Here is a 20317-nt window from a genome sequence, read left to right as displayed (position 1 = left end):
TAAAGACATCCTAAGTTTGAATATGAGAGGACATAAAAGAGGTTATATTTCAGAGCACTATAGTTATACATAGTAGCCGGGGGTTTATCCTGAAAAAATCATACATGCATAGAATCTGACCCACTCCATTTCAGTCCTTGGTCGTCACCCCACCCTTCCATTAAACCTCCCTTCCTTCCCCAACCACCACCTGTCTCCACCAGTTTTTCCCCTGCTCATTCAATTTGCCCACCTTTGATTGGTGCTTTACATACACATAAATCAAGTTAAAATCCCCTATGATATATTTATAAATATATGTAATATATGCACACAGCATGGTTTTGTTAAATTTATTCTGCATTTCTTCCTTTTTCCCATCCTTCCTCACTCATTCTTGATCTCTTTCTTCTATTCCACTGATCTTCTTTATGTCTTTATGATATCCAGCCTCCCACTTCTTTTCCCTCTAGCTTATTTTGCTCTAGCTTTCATTACAAGACCCCTAAATCTCAATAAATAAAACCAAGGATCAATAAGTGGGATGTTATCAACTTAAGAAGCTTCTGCACAGCAAAGAAAACAATTAAGAGCTTGAAGAGAGAGCCTATGGAATGGGAGAAAAATTTTCTCCTCCTGCTCCTTAGACAGGGGATCAATATTCAGAATATATAAACAAGTCAAAAAACTTAACACCAAAAACAAACCCTCAAATAACCCACCCAAAAAAATGGGCAAAAGAACTAAACAGATATTTCTCAAAATAAGAAACATAAATGGTCAATGAATATGTGAAAAAAATGATCAATATCCCTAGCAATCAAGGAATTGCAAATCAAAACTAAAATGAGACTTAATCCTACTCCAGTAACAATGGTAATTATTGAGAGTACACAAATAATAATAGATACTGACAAGAATGTGAAGGAAAGTGTACACTAATACATCTTTGGTGGGCCTATGCATTAGTACAACTGCTCTGACAAGGGTATGGGAATTTCTTTTTTTTAAAAAAAAAGCTAGAAATAGAACTTTCATATGATCTAGATATTGCAGACCCTGTTATTTTCTAAAATAGTGAAATTCAGTGCAATATAGGTGAGATGTACCTACATTAATGTTTATAGCTGAGCAACTCACAATAGCTAGGTAATGGAACCAGCCCATATGCCTGTCAACAGATTAGTAGATAAAGAAAATGTGGTATATGCCCAGTGAAGCATTATTCAACTACAAAGAAAAATAAAATTATGTTATTTCCTGTTACAAGGTAGAACTGGAGCATATCATGCTAAGTAAATAAGCCAGACTCAACATCAAGAGTTGGATATTTTTCTCTCATATGTCTAAGCAAGCACAACATAGAATTTTTAATGAAATGTCATCTTACAATCCAAAATTAAGAATGAGAGAGCAGAGCAATTACAATTAAGCATTTCTCCATTTTCACCTACTGTTTTCATCTATTCTTTCTTATTCAGGATTGCTAGCTATATTTTAACATTTTCTAGACCCAAGGAATGCTTACCACCTAATTTGGTTGATATTGAATTGAGCAGTGCAAATTTCTAAAAATATTTTGGAAAGACTCAGTACTATAACATTTGTGATTAAATTAGGATGAGCAGTAAATTCAGCTCCATTACCAAGAAACAGGACCTGTCCTATATTCTTGAACTATTAAATCTCTCATTGGTCTGAAAAAAAGGGGAAAGGTGAAAAATATTATTATCAAGTGTCTGGGTAAATAAAATAGCTGCTGACCTTAAAAGAAATTCAATATCATTTTTTATTAGTTCATTTTAGTTCTACATAATATTGGGTCTCATTTGGACATAATCATACAGGCATGGAAGAAAATGTATTCCAATTCAGTCCCCTGTACTTTCTCCTTTCCTCCCTTCCCCTGTTCACTTTTCTCAATTCAGCAGAACTTTCTTCTATTTATTTAGTTTTTTAAAATTAGTGCATTGTGTATATATATATATATATATATATATATATATATATATATATATATACATACACACACATATATATATGCATATAAAAATTTCAATGTGGCATATTCACATATGTACATAGGAAAGTTTCTTCAAATTCATCCCACTGCCTTTCCCTTTTCCTGAGTCTCTTCTCTCCTCCTCAATTTTCTCCTCCTCCTTTTCTCCCTTTTTTTCCTTTGGTTTAGCCTCCACATATGAGAAAAACATTTGACCTTGTCTTTAAACTGTTGTGAAAGTAAAAGTAATAGGTAAAAATAAGTAATGAATGAAAAAGGCACTCATAAAAGGATTAATTCCCAGGGAAGGCTGCAACTATGTGATTTCCAAGTGAATTTGTCAGAACAAGACAGTAATACTCCTAGTCTTTCTTGTCATCTCATAACATCCACTGGCAGGTGGTGGGAGAAACCTGAGGACTTTGTATTGTCACAGAACAATACTAAACTCTCTCACTCTTCACAGCATAACATATGTGGTGATTTGATTAGGACTTTCCCCACTCTTTCAAGTGTTCTATAATTATGTAGGAACTTGTGTTAGTCTGTTTTGTGAATACAATACCTGACAAGAACAAATTATTTGGAGAGTATTGTTTCAGTCCATGGCAGGCTGGACTCCATTGTTCTGATTCCCAGCTGATACAGAACATAATGGTTAAAGGGTGAGGTGGAGAAAAGTTACTCAAATCATGGGGACAGGAAGCACAGAGATAGAGGCAGGATCCAGGGAAATAAGATATAATTCCCAAAGGCACACCCCTCAGTGACCCAACTTCTCCAGCCATGCCCCCTTCTACAATCACCACTCAATAGAGTAGCTCTGGCAATCTGGGCACAGTGTGCATACCTGTAATCCTAACAGCTCAGGAGACTGAGACAGGAGAATCACAAGTCTAAGACCAACCTCAGCAACTTAGTGAGGCCCTACACAACTTAGACCCTTCTTAAAAAAAATAAAAAGGGTTGATGATATGGCTCAGCAATAAAGTGCCCCTCGATTCAGTCCTCATTTACCCCTGCCCCACAAAAGAGTGTTTCTTCAAATTATTGATAAATCTAATGAGTTAATGCTTGGATTAAGTTGCCATTCTCATAATTTAATCATTTCACCTCATGCATTAACACATGACCTTTTTTGGGGGGACACTTCATATGATCCTCAGATTCTGAGTGGGATAGGAATAACATTCCTAGGAGGTTGCCACCATGTTGACAAAGTCTTACTAATTAAAATATGAACACAAGGAAATGTCTCTTTTATAGTCAGTTGTCCATAGCTGGAAATTTGTCTTGAAGGAAAAAAAAATGAATTCTAAATATACAAATGAACTCAGTAATTACCTTGGCAGAGCTATTAACAATGGCAGACAAGCCTTATCTATTATAAAGAAAAGGCATCATTTACCATTGCACTGTAGTTTTTAAAGGTTGTCGAATATGTGGCTTAGACAACAGATGTTTAATAGTTTGAATTGTTATATTAAACTTAAGTTAGAGTGGGCTTTGGTCATTGTTTTCTAGTGTCCTGGATATCACAGAGAAAAAATTATTCTGAGTTTAAAGAGATAGATGGACAAACTGAATTACACCTACTAAGTATGGATCGACTAACTAGTATGCTAACTCTAAAAGCCAGTGTTGTGAAGCTGTTGCTGTGATGACTGGGATATTACGTTGTCTACACACAAAATGCATTTTAGAAATGGCAAGATTATGTCCTTTGGTTACCACCCCAGTCAGTGGGAACATACGAGCTTGGGAAAAATATTCTCTGACAAAGTCACATGATGAGCAAAGCCTTTGAAAAATCATTTACAGAATTAAATTCAGACTTATAAAAACAATAGTTTTCAAAAAATGAGAAAATATATTAAAATATAAACTGAAGTCATTACTTGATTTAAAAAAATGCCTGTGTAAATATATAAAAAGAAAGCAAAGTTGGCCATATGAAACTTACACATCAAATAAATGCTTACATCAACATACATAGAAAAGTTGAGATGACTATAATTGATTGAGAAATAAGAGAATATAAAAAGAAAAGTTTTTTTTTTGCTTCTTAATCAAATATCATCATAGTACCACTTTCAACTGTATCTTTTTCCTTGATTCAAATGTGCCCAATAAACTTGTATGTTCAAAGGTGTAGACCCAATTTAAAAGACAAGGGGAAATTCACAAATTCTTGGAAATTTTGCAATTCTTCAATAATTCTTGTTGCATTGAACCAAATGTGGCATTACCCAAAGAATACATGATTTTAATAGAAAATAAAGTTGTAATTTGGATGGTAAGAAAATTCATGAAACTAAAAGAAATCAGACAAATATGTAATTAGGAGACATAATACATACTTGATAGTCTACGCTGTATCAGCATTAAACATGCTGCCTTCTCTGGATGCTTCACACTAAATTCAGAAAATCCTAGGATTTATAGAAGCCTTTATTTTTCTGCAATGTTTTTCCTTCATTTTTATTGTAAAACATTAAAGTTCATTGTCTGTTGTATATCAACCACTCCACTTCAGAAAGCATAATGAGGCAATAATTTGGCTTTTACAGAGACACTATATAATTTTGATTCTATTATTGCTCAGTGAATTTGAAAATGTGACTGTTAATCTATTAAATATTTTCTGTTGTGCTTCAAAATATTTTTTTAAAAAAGTAAAACTTATGCACGTGAACTCTACAATTATATTCACAATGCATTTTTCTCTTGTATATTACCATGGATATTGCCTTAATGAATTTGTTATTACACAAACATAACAGTCCTTATCTTTGTCTTCTATTTATAGTTTATCCATAAAGAGCTTACCAAATAGATTTAAGTATCAGTTATATCAAATGAGTCTCACAACCACATCCACATCCTAAATTTTTCAATCTTTTTGAATCTGAAATTTTATCTTTGCTTGTTAAATCCACAATGTGTCAAATAAATTATTTAAAATTTTATGTGACTGTATTAGTCCACTTTCCATTTCCATAGAAAATATCTGGGGTTGAGTTGTATATAATGTGAAGAGATTTATCTGCCTCACAGTGCTGATCGATAAAGGTCCAAGCTGCATGGTTATGGCTTGTCCAAGAGTACCCCTGACAGAATGGCATCATGTTGTTTGACATCCTGCTGGAAAAAACAGGCCAAAACAAGAAATTATGTGGTAAGAAAGGAATCCTTAGAGCAGGCAGAGATAAGCATTGGTCTTTTACAGTAGCTTTCTTTCACAGAGAATAACAAGTCACAGATACGTTGTCAATACCTTCTGAGTGCCGCAACCCCAATGACCTAATTCCATTGCACTAAGCACTACCTCTTAAAAGTTCAACTTTATTTTAACACTGCCGTAAGCAGCACCATGCTTCCAATATATGAACTTTTGTTGGACATAATCAAAGAATATCCAAAGCATAGCAATGCCTAAATTAGAATCTTCTGTTTTCTCTGAGCCACCCATTCTTTGACCCTGCATATTTCCTTTTCCAACACATCCCATGTTTACAAGTTGCAGTTCACTTTCAAGACTGATCATGTTAAAATTGTTTGTTCTCTTCCTCTCCCATCCTTCATTTAATCCATCAGCAAATCCTATGACTTCATCTCTTCTGCAAACAATTTAGTGCAAACCACTTATGACCATGTTGATCATTTATGACCTCTTGAATTACTTCTAGGGTCTCTTAACTGCTCTTCCTTTCTTTTTCTTCTTTAGAATTCGTGTCGTTCATAACAACCAAAGGTTTTTTCTCAAAATATGAGCAAGTTCTTAGACTCCCTTGCTTAAAATACACCAATGACTTTTAACTACCAGTAGCATGCATGCACCCATGCACACACAGACACATATACACCCCCCCACACACACACACAAATACATGCACACACATTAGCAAAATTTTACCATGGCCTCCATGAACTCACGTTAGTTTGTTACTCGTTACCTCAAGGATTTATCTAGTCATAATTTTCCTTCTCATTTATTAAATAACCATATAATAACTTTCTTTATGTTGAATAATGGATTTCAACATAATTTTGCAGTAACATTTAAGTTAGAGTGACACATTTATTACTTTGTTCATGATTGTGTAACAATTTTTTGTAGAAAGGTATTTTCTGGAAGATTTCCTACTATTCATAATTTTTCTTCATTCTTTTCCATAGATAAGCAAGTTCCAATTAATAATAATACTTTCCATGGCTCCCTTATCTTTTGATTATTTATAAGTTTTTAAGATTAATTATCTCCAACTGGAATTCTAGAAACTTTAAAGATTTGTGTTTTGGCAACTGCCCAATTTTTTTCTTTCTTAAAAATTTATGTTACCACTCTTTGGATTTTAAGAAGTCCCCTAACAGAGTGAAAATAGTGGTTAAGATTACAGTACAAGAAAAAAAAGCATTTACAATTACAATAATTATTATACAGTTTCCTACAATAAATACTGTGTCATGTGTATCTTTATAAAATTCAATTTAAATAGCTTATAGTGTACTATTGTCATAATGAGCTAGTCCTCAATATAAGTTAAAACCAAACTCACTGTTCTTTATTATTCAATTATTTCAATTCCATTTTTAACTCTTGCCTCAAATTTATTCTTAGACATTACTTCACTATCTGAAATGTCTTCTTCTTGCTTCTTTGAAGTATTGTTCTCTGGTATTTCTTTAAAACTCAAGTGAAATATTATATTGTGGAAAGACCTTATTTATACCAGTATAAATTTTATTATTTTCTCATTGTTGTTGTAACAAATGATAATGTTAGTGTCCTCAAGCAACATAAATATAGTATAGTACCAACAGATCCTTAGGTTTGACAATTCTACTTAAGCTAAAATCAAAGTGTTATCAGGGCTGCCTTTCTTTCTGGAGTCTGTAGGAATAATAAAATTTTTTTTTTAATTTATTATTTAGAAGCTAACTGGACTCCTTGTCTTATAGTCCCCTTCTCCTCTTCTCCTCTCTTCAAAACTAGCAAACAATAGTTTCTGTAATCTTCACATATTTCTCTGAATCTTCTTAGTGATAGTCTCTCTCTCTCTCTCTCTCTCTCTCTCTCTCTCTCTCTCTCATTCCTTTTTTCTCTATGGCTCTTGAATCACAAGGTCACCTGATTAGCAAGTTCAATTTTCTTTCACCATAAAATGTACCAGAAATAGATTTTTGAGATTTTGGATACAAGAATGTTTAGGGACCATAATTTTTTTTTTAATTTTTTTTAGTTGGACACAATATCTTTATTTATTTTTATGTGGAGCTCAGGATTGAACCCAGGGCCTCACATGTGCTAGGCAAGCACTCTACCGCTGAACCACAACCCCAGTCCTAGGGACCATCATTTTGCCTATCACACATCTTCACATGAGTTTCTTACACTAGTCTTTCAACAATTAGCAGATATAGTGCTGATATACTATACACTGAGCTATCTGGATTTCAATATAGTGTAGTTGATAAATGAATGTGTTTTAGAGACAGACACACTAGATTCTAATCCAAGATCTTAGATTTAATGATGATTATTTGAGTCAATGATATATATTTTAATAGCTCAATTTCTTCAATGAAGATAAAATAATAATATCAAACACTCTTAACATTAGCAATGAACTTTGTTAAATATACACAATGTTTGAAATATTGCTTAGGCTAAGGTTAGCACTCAGTGAGTAATAGCTACAACCATGGGTGTATTGTACTGCAGTTATCTTTCAACATGTTTATTTGCTTTAATTTTTAAATTTCACTGTGTGGTCATTCAACTACCTTCCTATGTTTCTACATAGTTTTAGTTTTTTTTCTTTAAAATACTGTGTCAGAATTCATGGGATTAAATCTATACCTCTAATTTCTTACTGAACTTACAAGTTTCATCAAAAATGTCCCTTTATTTAGCTGATTTTAATATTATACACTTGATTTTCATTTAAAACACTAAGGAAATAAAATCCTCTGTAAAACATTTAATTATGTTTGATAATTGTTATAAGAGCACTGTGGGGGCATTGTATAATATTAATAAGAAGTATTTACTATAATTCTCTTAAGAAATGTTTTTGGAAATTTTATTCAGAAAACAACCATATGATCAAACAAATCCATTCCTAGGTATATACACAAAGGAAATGTAATCAGTGTGTTGAAGAGACATTTATACTCCTATGTTCATTGAAGCACTATTCACAATAGTCAAGAAATGCAAAAAAACTAAGTTTCCATCATATGATAAAAGGATAAAGAAAATGTGTGTACATTCACACAATGAAGTATTATTCAGTCAAAAAAAAAACAACAATGAAATCCTCCCATTTGTAATTAAACAGATATAAATGGAATCAATTATGTTAAGTGAATAAACCAGTCACAGAAAGACAAGTACTATGTGATCTTACTTATGAAAATTGAGAGTAGAGTGGGAATTATTAGAAGCTGGAAAAAATAGGAAAGGGAAACATTTGCTACATGAATATTAAATACTAGATGGAAGTGGGGTGTCCTGGGGTGCTATTGTATGCTAGAGTATCAATGGATAATAATAGCATACTGAATATTTTAGAATTCTATAAGAAAAGATTTTTAAATGTTTTCAGCATAAGGAAATTGAAAATATTTAGGATATATATATATATATATATATATATATATATATATATCCTATATATAAATATGCAGTGCATACACATTGCAACGTTATATAGTATTCCACATATATGTGCAGTTTTTATGTTTTATGTCTGTGTTAAAACATAAAAATAAAATGAGCTGTATTTAAGTAAAAAGTGAATAAATAAAATATAAATTAGAAATAATAAAACCTCTTCTTAAAGATTTTCTTTACCTTGTTGAATTGATATTCAAATAAATTTTTGGAAATTACATTAAAGTTTTCTTTTTCCTTCAGTGACAAGTTTGATGGACAGCTATAGGCATTATGCAGACTGTAGGTTTTAAATTTCTACTCCCAGTAAGAATTGAACAAGGAGATAAAAAATTACAAGGATAGATAATTTAATATTAGCATCGTATTTTCCTAAGACTAAGAATATTAATAATAAACTATGACCAATAGAATAAACCCTGTAAAATGATTATAATTTTTCATTATAAAACATTTGTTTTTAGAAAAAATTAAGAGTATCATTTTTTCAAAAATTGCTTAAACAGAAATACTGTATATCTTTTTTTGGGTGGGGGTACCAGGGACTGAATTCAGTGGCACTCAATCACTGAGCCACATTCCCAGCTCTATTTCTTATTTTATTTAGAGACAAAATCTCACTGAGTTGCTTAGCTCCTCACCTTTACTGAGGCTGGCATTGAACATGAGATCTTCCTGCCTTAGCCTCCTGAGCCTCAAACCTGTGATCACAGGTGTGTACCACAACACCCGGCTACAATGTATATCTTTTTATCATACATTTGCAGAGTCACTATTTGCCTACTAATCTTGAACTCATCTTTGTCCCTTTGTTTTTAATGTTTATTTCTGAATATGATAATTTATTATACTCACATTCCTAGAAAACTCTGAATTTGAAATAAGAGTATTTACTGTATGAATTAAGTATATATTCAATTGCATTTAATAAAAAGTATTTATTTTTTAGTTTTTTTTAGGTGGACACAATATCTTTATTTTATTTTATACGGTGCTGAGGATCACACCCAGTGCCTCACGCATGCCAGGCGGGTGTGCTACCACTTCAGCCAAATTCCCAAGCTTCAATTGCATATTGAGAGTGACTTCAAATACCTCATATACTTAGTGTAAAACTGTGACAGTTTTAGAGTACCTTCTTCACACCATTTCCATAAATACCAACAGTTCAGTTCTGTGTTTTTTAATTGTTTAAGATTTGCTCAGGACAAACTTCAAAAGGTTTGTGTGAGTATAGTTGAAACATTTTTATCTGGAACAAAAGTCTTTGTTCTTTGGGAACAGGAAACATAATAATTCCTAAACAAAAGCATCAAGCTTGCATACGTTATTAATTGAGAATAATTCTAGTGTCAAATTAGGCACCATAGAATTTATTAGTGATTTAATCTTAGTCAGAAGCAGTCGTGTACACCTGTAATCCCTACTACTTGGAAGGCTGAGGCAGTAGGATTACAAGATTATGGACAGCCTTGGCAACTTAGGAGACCCTTCTCAAAATGATAATTGTTTAAAAACAGGAACTGGGGATCTTGCTCATAGGCAGAATCTCCTGGTTTGAATTTCAAGTAATTAACACACACACACACACACATACACACACACACACACACACGCATGCACACACACACTCTAAAACAAAACAAAAGAATTCAGTGCATTAGATAATAAATTAAAATATGTCTATTTTACTCTGAACAGAAGTTTCATGTTTGGTAGGCCTTTCCCATATTAGGCCAGAATAATAGTATTTTGTTTATTTTACACAGGAAAAAGTTGTTTAAGAAGTGGTGAGGTTTTCTTATTCCTCCTTCTAAGGTTTCACATTTCAGGTTTTCCATTTTCACACTCATTAATAATACTACACAGGAATACAATGAACATTAAAATGAAGTCGGAAACTTTTAATTAATATGCAAAACATTAATGTGCTATGCTAGAGCATTGATTAAATGCTACTGGTATAGAAGAACTATAAATTTTTTGAGGTACAAATAGCTAATATATTCAAAGTCTTAAAATTTTTATTTTAACTTTAAGAATTTCCATTTCATTAATTTAGATTTATACACAGTAATTTATAATATACAAATATTTTTTAGTACAAAACCTTCACAGATATGTTTGTGCACACATTTATGTGTATATGTGTATAAAATTGGAAAGAAACAAAACAAAAATTTTAACATATATCATAGCTTATTGGAACATTTTAACAATATGCAAAAATGTAGCATTATCTGAGAAAGGCAGGAAAAAAATCTAAGAAACAGAAAACTCACAATATTAAAGAATATATTCAGTAAATAGAATTAATATTTAAATATTTTAATCTTTTGTGGTATGATTGTAGTTATCTTAATATTTTCATCCTTTTAAAAAATTCACTGCACATGGTTTTTCATAGGTAATATATATTGTTTTATAGTGATATATTTTATACTTATAAAATAATAATGACAATAATAATATCTGATGTTCTTGTGTGTAAATGTTTTCCCCATTATTCCCTCTAAACACTTCTAGAGGCAGGACTACTTCTGCTATTTCAATTCCCTTTCTTCCTTTCTTCCCTCCTTCCTTCCTTCTTCCTTCCTAATGAGTAATAGTGGATCTGACCCTTTCAAATTTGAAGGAGAAGAGAATATTGTAATATTAGAAATAGTTCAATACTACTGAAACCAGTGACGCTGTGATGAAAATTTACACATATAATTTGGTAGTCATACTAATAATATTCTGCCACTTAATATTTTTAAAATAGTTTCACAGTTATTTATATTCTAACAATAAATAAAACAAAAAAAGTTCATTTAATTTTTAGAATCAGGTGTATGTAGGAGTACTGCAAATCCTAATTCAGACCAAATTGGCTTTGTCTTATTTTTAAATTCTACATACTACTTTAAAATAATTTCTATTAGGAATAGTGATTATTTTTAGTAGAAATCATTTTAAAGTATGTGATATTTGAGACAATATGGGAAAATGACAGGGTGTGAATGCATTTAGGGACCTAAAAAGTAATGAGAATAAGGAGGGAAAATTACAAGAACAGCAAAAACAAACACCATTTGCTGAGAATGTCTGAATTTGCTGTTGCATATAATGGGGAAAGTGAATGTATTTATGGTTAATGTTATCTATTTTTTTTGTTTTGTTTTCCATAGTATAATCTCTCAGAATACTGACTAATAAATACCCACCACCCCAAAAATGTTTTGAAATACCAACTAAGTATTATTTTTGAGAAAAAAAATGATGTTAAACATTTGAGGAAAGAAAAAAAAAAACATTTGGGTCTAAAGCAGATTCAAGTACACAAATTCTAGAAGAAAATAATGAAAGATAGAACACAGTAATGGGAATATTCCATGACTATGATTTTTATAATCTTACAATTCTGTGGGAAAATACTAGCTAGGAAGAATGAGGATGGGTTTTCTTTAGTGATACCCCAAGGAAGAGATTCTGGAAAAGGGATCAGTTATTCAAGATTTGATGCTATATCAGTTATGTCTGGAAAGCTAGCATCTTTTCATACAATAAATATGATCAGTGGACATGATGAAGAAATAGATAGGTGCATGGAAGAAGAAATATTTCATACTAAATAGAACCAAGGATTAGGGATACATAGAACATAGGTGGTAACATGTGAGACCATTGAACACTTAATTCTATTTAAGTAACTTTAGATTGATTTTCTATAAAATTACAAGAGATAGGTATTATTAAAAAAAACTGTTTTAGAATAATAAACTGTGTATTTAAAGTAGTTAGACAAGAGGTGTTTTAGTGCTTCACTGTGAAGAAATAATATCTGAGAGGAAAATATGCAAATCACAATGATTTTTACCCATTATACAATATAAATAAATGGCAAAACATTACACTATACTCCATAAATTAGGACACTTATTATGTCATTTAAAAAAGAAAGAAAGAAAAAGTGGGTAATATGTTTTTGAGAATTTAAAATTAAAATATTAGTTTAGTGTGCTGAAATGCAGTGGTTGGTCTGGTAAATTGGTAATGCAGTACTGTCAATAAGAGTAATGGTAGTAAATATTAGAAGACTGGTTCAACTTTAATTGCGGATTTTTAAAAAAATGAATGCATATTATTTATTCAATTAATATGTCAGAAGTAATGGTAAATTATTTACTTATGCTGGTCTTTTTTATTTTTGCATTACAATTCCTACACCATTCTACTATAATTTATCATAGCTCTGATTACGGTTTCTCTTCAGATCGTATAAATCTTTTGCCTTTTACACGCAGATTTTTTTTAATAGAACTCAGTGTGAAACAAATCTTTGTAGACTATCCTTTTTTTTTTTTTTGGTTCTGAGGAATTGGGAATTGAACTCAGGGGCACATGACCACTGAGCCACATCCCCAGGCCTATTTTGTATTTATTTAGGAAGAAGGTCTCACTGAGTTGCTTAGCACCTTGCTTTTGCTGAGGCTGACATTGAACTCATAATCCTCCTGCCTAAACGTCTGGAGCTGCTAGGATTACAGGCTGCACCACCGGACCCAGCCTTTATAGACTATCTTGGGAGTCTGGATATAAAGGATTATAATGTTTAACATTTTCGTCATGTGTTTTGAGTTTTAACCAATTAACATATAAAGAAAATTTTGAAATATGATGCATTCACAAATAAAAAGTTGCTGCTACATGTACTGCACCATAAATAATGACATTCTAAAACCTTCATAAAAATATTTTATTTAGATTCTAAAAAGTAATATAATATACCATTAAAATCATTAGTTTTCCCTTAGTAAATCTGAGGCTTTTTTCAGTCTTTGATTTCTCCTCTGCCTGATACTTATACACATCAAAGTGCCATATCTTAAAAGCCTAAGACAAAATTCCCAGTCATTCCAATATATTATATATGCTTTAGGGATATATTAGTATTTACTGCATGTATCATCATGAGAGAGCATGAAAGAATCATGTGAATTTTGATACCCAATCAAATACAAACAAGACTGTACCCTTTCTCCCATTTCATATCTGTTACCTGTGTTTCACATTGTTTTCAGTTACAACAAAATCTATTATAACCAAATATACAGCACTTGATCAATGAAAAACACCCCTTTTATATTTTCTGACTATAGTCATAATTATTTCAGTTATGGAATAATGGAAGTTTCTGAAGTAAATCTATGAGGACTTCAGAACTCACTCTGTAACAGAGATCCTATTATCTTCTTATGGTGGATACTGTATGCAGGTCATTGACCACCACACTCCCTGTCCTGAACAAAACTAGTTCTAAATACATATGTTCAAATTAAAATGTAACAGTCAATTAAATTGATATAAAAATTTAAGGAATATTAACATTTTCTTTCAAGATTTAGCGCTATATCAGTTATGTCTGGAAAGCTAGCATCTCTTCATACAATAAATGCGATTTAGCAAGCATATATTTAAATAAGAGTGAAATTCTGCCCAATTCTTAATACTGGACATATAACTTGATTGTTGATCCATAATAAGTAAAAGTTCTTTAGGATCTTGTTCTAGTGTAACAAATAATCTCATGCAGACTGGGTATGTAGGTCAGATGTAGAGCACTTACTTAGCTTATGCTAGGCCCTGGATTTTAACGCAAGCATGCATGCACACCTGTATGCGTGTGCACACACACATACACACAAAAAGTACATGTAAAGATTCTTCAACAAAAGAGTAAAATCACTTGCCAAACTTCTTGCTAAATTTTATTCATTTCTGTCTTGTTCAATATTATTATTCTGCATAAAAATTTCAATGAAATGTCTTTGTTCAAATAGAAAAGGAACTAGATGGCGATTGTGACTTTGAAATTGTTTTGAGTAAGAAATAAAGGATTCCCATGTTACATAAAAGATTATTAGTAAATCTCTGATACATTAGATTAGGCATTTTCCCTCTGCTTTCAATCCCACCTTCTTAAATTTGTTTACATTAACATTTTTACTGAATCCTCCTGCCCACATCAGCAGATTCTTACAAAAGCCTAGAAAATAGAAGAATCTTAGAAAAAAAGAAATTTTAATGGCAATTGATTTAATATAACAAAAATATGAGGGTTAGAAAACTAAATGACATAAATTCTATACCATTTCAAATGCCACAATCAGGATAAAATCTTGTAAGTTGCATATTTGTGGGTGTTCATATATGTAAAGGTTAAATTTGCTGTTGTCATTTTGTTTATTCTTTAATTGCTTCTTTTATATTTATGATGAAACCTTAGTTTCTATTCAGACTATTTGTTATTTCAAATTTACATAATTTTATATCACCTGTGAATAAATGTTTTGTTTTTAATTTTCTGTGTTACCTAGTATGTACAAAAACAGAAACCAAACTATAAAATTATACAAAATATAAGAAATATAATTTTTTTTATTAGAAACTTCCTGTCTCTTTCCAGTCCTGGTGCATGGTGAATTTGGCAGGTGTAACTTCACAAGGCATAATGCCTCCAGTGCAGTAGATTCTGAAGGATAAATGTTTAGTTTACCAGGACAACCAGCAGCAATATGGTCACAGACACTGTCTTTGTGATGTTCGAGAGGTTCAGTTTTTACTAGAATTCTTGTGTTTCTCTACGTTCTGGGTCAAGGGCTCTGTTAGCTTCTGTATAGGCATATAACTAATGAAGTAAAAAGTAATGAGAACAGGGTAGGCTAGGGTGAATTAGCTCCTAATAACAAAGGCTCCGAAGTGGTTAGTATCCCACTTCTACAGTGAACTACATATGTAGTAAGGGAAGATGTAAAACCTGGTTCTACACCAAAACTGAGAAAGAATTGGGTGTCTTATTTTGTTGAAGACTTTTTTATATATGTAGATTTTACATGGAAAAAACAAAAAGTGAACATATATGTTTGGCTTAATTATTCTCATTAAATGAAAATTCTCATAATCATAATGAGTTTTCTATTTTTGGCTTATTTTCTGTTTGTTGAGGTTAAAAAGACAAACAAATTACACATCTTAAATTTGTTCATGGGTTTAAAAAATGTCACTTGGCTAAAACAAATGATAAAACATTTTATGAAAAGTAACAAAACAGATTTGTCACCTACTTTTAGTAATCATTTGTAAGAGATTATACAATTTATTAAAAATAAGGAAAGTAGTACCTAAAGATTTAAAACATATTGTGTATTTTAAGTTGTTCATGTAGCAATGTGGTCAACATACAAATTAATCAACTCATTGTTCAGAAGGAAGCATTTTTGTTTTCAACTAAAATCAAATGCTTGTAGTAGTGCCTTAACAGTCTTGAGATTATGAGTATTTCTTTTTATCAGTGGCTATTTTTCTGTATCTGTGAGTCTCCAAGGATGAAACTATTTCTGTAGTAAGGCCCTGTGATCTGAATGTGTCCTTTATACACTGCCTTAGAAAACGAATCTTAAGGCAATTTCAAGTCCTTAGACACAAATGTCTGCTTGTTGAACTGGAAACGTCTTCACGTTAGTTAATAACTATGGTGTGAAAAATGATGTTAAATGAGGGATGCTGGAGGATGCCATATGACTAACCTGAGGAGAAATAACAGAGAAAAAAGCAGCCAGTGAACTGAAGTTTCAAGCGAGATGACCTATGGGACCAGAGGAGTTATATCAAAAGAAGTGGAAAAATGGGCTTCTGGAAAGGGAGGCTGCATTTGAAAAGCACATTGTTCACACACAAATAAAGAAGTAGACCATCATTTAAGTAATTTCACAGAATAAATGCATTTCTGGCTTAATATAGAAAGCTATAACTTTGTGCTATCAGGTACTCTTTTACTTTTTTTATTTTGGGATTATTCTAATGTATTCACCTGGTGTCAGTGAGTCTATAGTCCAATTATTAGAATTCCATCTAGGATTTTTGTTCTCAAGAATCAAGAAAAATAAATATATGGTCTGTGTATAATGTTAGCATTTATGCTTACTTGCATGCTTATTCTCAGAATTGGGTAAAGCCTCAGCACTGGGAATAAATCAAATATAATCAGGTGAAAAAATGAATTGTCCTGAGTATAGAACAGAATTAATAAAATTGATAAGATATGACAGATAGGTTGTGCCACTAAAGAAAAAATAAATAAATAAGAATGAATTGAAAAAATAGGTAATAAATGAAAGAAAGAGAAAGATCTTTTTAAACACAAAAGGAAGACATGAGGAAGTGAGTTATACATTTTCAATTACCATTTGTTATTGGTTGCTGATGAGAAACCATTCATGTTGCTGCTATTAACATAAAGGTATACTTCCCTAAAGATAGTGTCTTCTTTCACCTTCTTTTGTCTTTTCTTCTTCCTTCTGCCTTTAAACTTTTAGTCTGGATTATAGTCAGAAAGTAGTTTAGTCTGATATTAAGATATGGAAGCATCTAGAAATAATTTATTTCTCACACAGAACATGCTATTCTTATGATGAACTAGTCATCTATAGATACCACTATATTTTAATAATGTTATGATATACTAAAATTGTGATTTGTTTTTCTTATATAGCAGACAGTTATCATAATTTTAAATAACATTTCAAGGAAAGTGGTCTTTAAAATGAATAGAATCAATTCATATGTCATGATTAACACTGAACCAAGGCCACACATGAGCTATATTATTTTGATTCTTTTTTCAGATAGTGATATAAAATAGGCATGTGAATACAACACATTCCACATACTACCTTTCTGAAATAATCTGCAAGAGCATGCTTTTCAAACATCATATTTAAGAAAATTTTTTTCTGAATAATTATTAGTTGTGTGGAAAATAAATAAACAGCTATCACTTTGAAGTTTTGGAATTCTCATATCAAAGTCCTTACCTTGCCTACATATTATGTGTCTGTACCTGTGTACTCTTTCAACAAGAAGAACTGATTCCACATCCAGCCACGCTTGGTGCGATGAAGCATTTTACCATCATCTTTTGTCAAGCTCAATATCCTCTGGCTGGGTAAGTAACTGCTACCATTTTCTTGTAATGGGATGGTGTCAACTGTGTGCAAGATGTAGGTCCAGATGAATAATGGTAGATAATGTAACTCCTCATTATCTGCTACTTCAGAAGGATGTCAAATTCAATGTATTGTCTGTATCTCCTGAAAAGGAGGGAAGAAAATGGTTTTACTAAGCTGTGTTACACTTTCACACAACCTGTAGACTAAAAATCTATCCTGATTGCTATTTAAGTTTATATATAATTTTTCTATTATAAAGCAGGGAGCCACCATTAAAAACTCATATAACACATAGATAATTAGGGAGATATGGATATCTTCTGATATATACATATGGATAACTAAAGTAAACTAAATACAATCTAAATGAATTCAGAGATATGGGCCCAGCACAGCAGAAAAGAGAATGGAGACTGGCAAGTATTGTTATAGATGTTTGCTACAGTGCAAAACTATCAGCTCTGTCCATCATACCTATGTCACTTAATTCCCAAATCTATTACTTTTAAAAAGGTATGATTTATAATAAAACATATACATGATTGCAAAAACACTCCCCAGTAAAAGAAATCCTAGACCTCATCATTTTCTGAATCTGAAATATCAGTGGATAATAACTGTCATTCATCAGGGCTATTATAGCTCATAATAATCTTGAGAGCTATGGGGTAACTGGCAAATTTACCCACAATCAAGTTAAAATTCTTTAATAAATATCCAAATTAACAACTAGTACTTAGAAAATATCTTGTGGGAGGAAAAAATATCTAATCACCACTACTGCAGAACATACCCAGTAGTGGGTAGTTTGGCCATGGTGAAATGAAAAATTAGCAGCAAGAGAATTTCAAGGAAGCTGATGCTTCACTTATATAAAACACAACAAATTCCTTAGTTGATTACACTGGTTACCCTGATTTCTTCCCATAGGAAGAAATGATTTTGTCCATTGACCTTGATAACCACATTTGCAGGAGACATTGAATATCACTCTAAATGATCTGTGGTATATTTTAACTTAGATGCATCCTTTATGCAGACTGTAGGCCTTTGAACAAAAAGTCTATCTGTATTAACTGGATCCAGACATTCAGGCAGGGGTCAAGTTCCCATAGGCCTTGCCAAGCTAGAGTAAGAAATTCACATTCATTTCCAGTGAAATGAAAAGCTGTTGAAAGATTTTTACATAATATATTTAGAAAAGATCAATCTGGCGGTTAAATAGGAAATAGCCTAAAAAGTAGGAAAGGGATTTGGTTAAGGGAAAGATCAATTGGAGTCTGTTGTTCTAGTTCAGAAAGAAATGAGCACAGCATACAAAGAAGTGTTTTGATGTGAAAGCTGATTCTCTACTATAAATCCCTTTGATCCTTTAATATGGCCACACACATACTACAATTTTGGAATTCTTTAGTTTCTCATAGCCTTTACCTGCAACTGTCTTTGAACCATGTCCTCTGGTGACTGGAGTCACTTTACCCTCATGCAAAAGGAGACTGAAATTCTACAACTTTGTAAGCATCTCCCATGGATTTCCTTAGCCAGTACTTATTAGATGCAAAAGTGGGAATACCCACACATTATTTATTTGCAAGAATCCCCTGCAAAATCATGCTGAATCTGGAAATCTGACACCTGTCTTTGGCTTCTTTTTCTTGGTTGTTCTGCTTTCTATCAATTCCTGCTTCCCTATTTCTTCCTTTTGGACTGAGATGGTCTATCTTGTGCTTTCACCATCACTGTAGTGAGAAAGGATATAACTTGCTTGATTTTTTTATGTTCACAGAGAAATTTTACTTTTGAATATATCATACTGTAATCTCATTCATATCTGATTTATATGATAATTGATGAGTTTTGTGACTTGACTACAGAGTTACTAATGAAATGTCTTAAGATACTTGGTTCTTTGGGGATAAAATGTACATACTATACATGTGGAAGTCATGGAGGAGGGGCTGTAGTGGAAATACAGACTGAATGTTTGCATCACATCAAAGTCCATATGTTGAAATCCTATCACCCCAGATAATATTATTAGAAGGTAGGAATTTCAGGAAGTGATTAGATTTATATCAGGCCTTAAAGATGCAACCCTCATAATGAGTTTAGTGCCTCTACAAAGACATCAAAGAGCCCAAATTCTTTTGTGACTGTCAGCTGGGTAAGGGCACTATAAGAAAACTGCAAAATGCAAATCAAGAGAGTCCTCATAATACCCCAGATCTGCTGGCACCTTGACCTTGACTCCTCATTCTCTGAAGCTGTCACAAATAAATGTTTGCTATTTAAACTATTCATTCTATGGCAAGTTGTAATAGCAGCCAGAATCAACTATGACACAGTGATATTACTCTATATGCACTAACCTGAAGTTTTTTTTATGTGTGTTAAAACTTGCCTTTATGCCATGTATGGATGCCAACAACTGTAATTCCAGTGGTTCTGGAGGCTGAGTGAGAAGGACTGAAAGTTCAAAGCCAGCGTCAGTAAAAACAGCACTTGTCTTTAGACACTCATCTAAGTATCTCCTTCTCATTTCCCTGTTCCTTCATAATGTTCTCCTTTTTTTGAAAAGTCTCTAAAAAAATCTTTCAAAAGATAGTTTACCACATTATAGTTTCTTTTACTTTTCTTCTACCCTGTATGTTCTTCACATTGTTTGTG

General features: G+C 32.1%; 1 pseudogene; it reads right to left on the bottom strand.

The window, feature by feature from the left end:
- Nucleotides 1-20317, bottom strand: part of LOC143410713 (cadherin-9-like) — a 102861-nt pseudogene that overhangs the window by 59794 nt on the left and 22750 nt on the right.

The sequence above is a fragment of the Callospermophilus lateralis genome, chromosome 11 (assembly GCF_048772815.1).
Source record: "Callospermophilus lateralis isolate mCalLat2 chromosome 11, mCalLat2.hap1, whole genome shotgun sequence".
In the NCBI taxonomy this organism is placed as follows: domain Eukaryota; kingdom Metazoa; phylum Chordata; class Mammalia; order Rodentia; family Sciuridae; genus Callospermophilus; species Callospermophilus lateralis.
The sequence above is the reverse complement of the archived record's forward strand: the minus strand, read 5'-3'. Positions and strand labels throughout refer to the sequence as shown.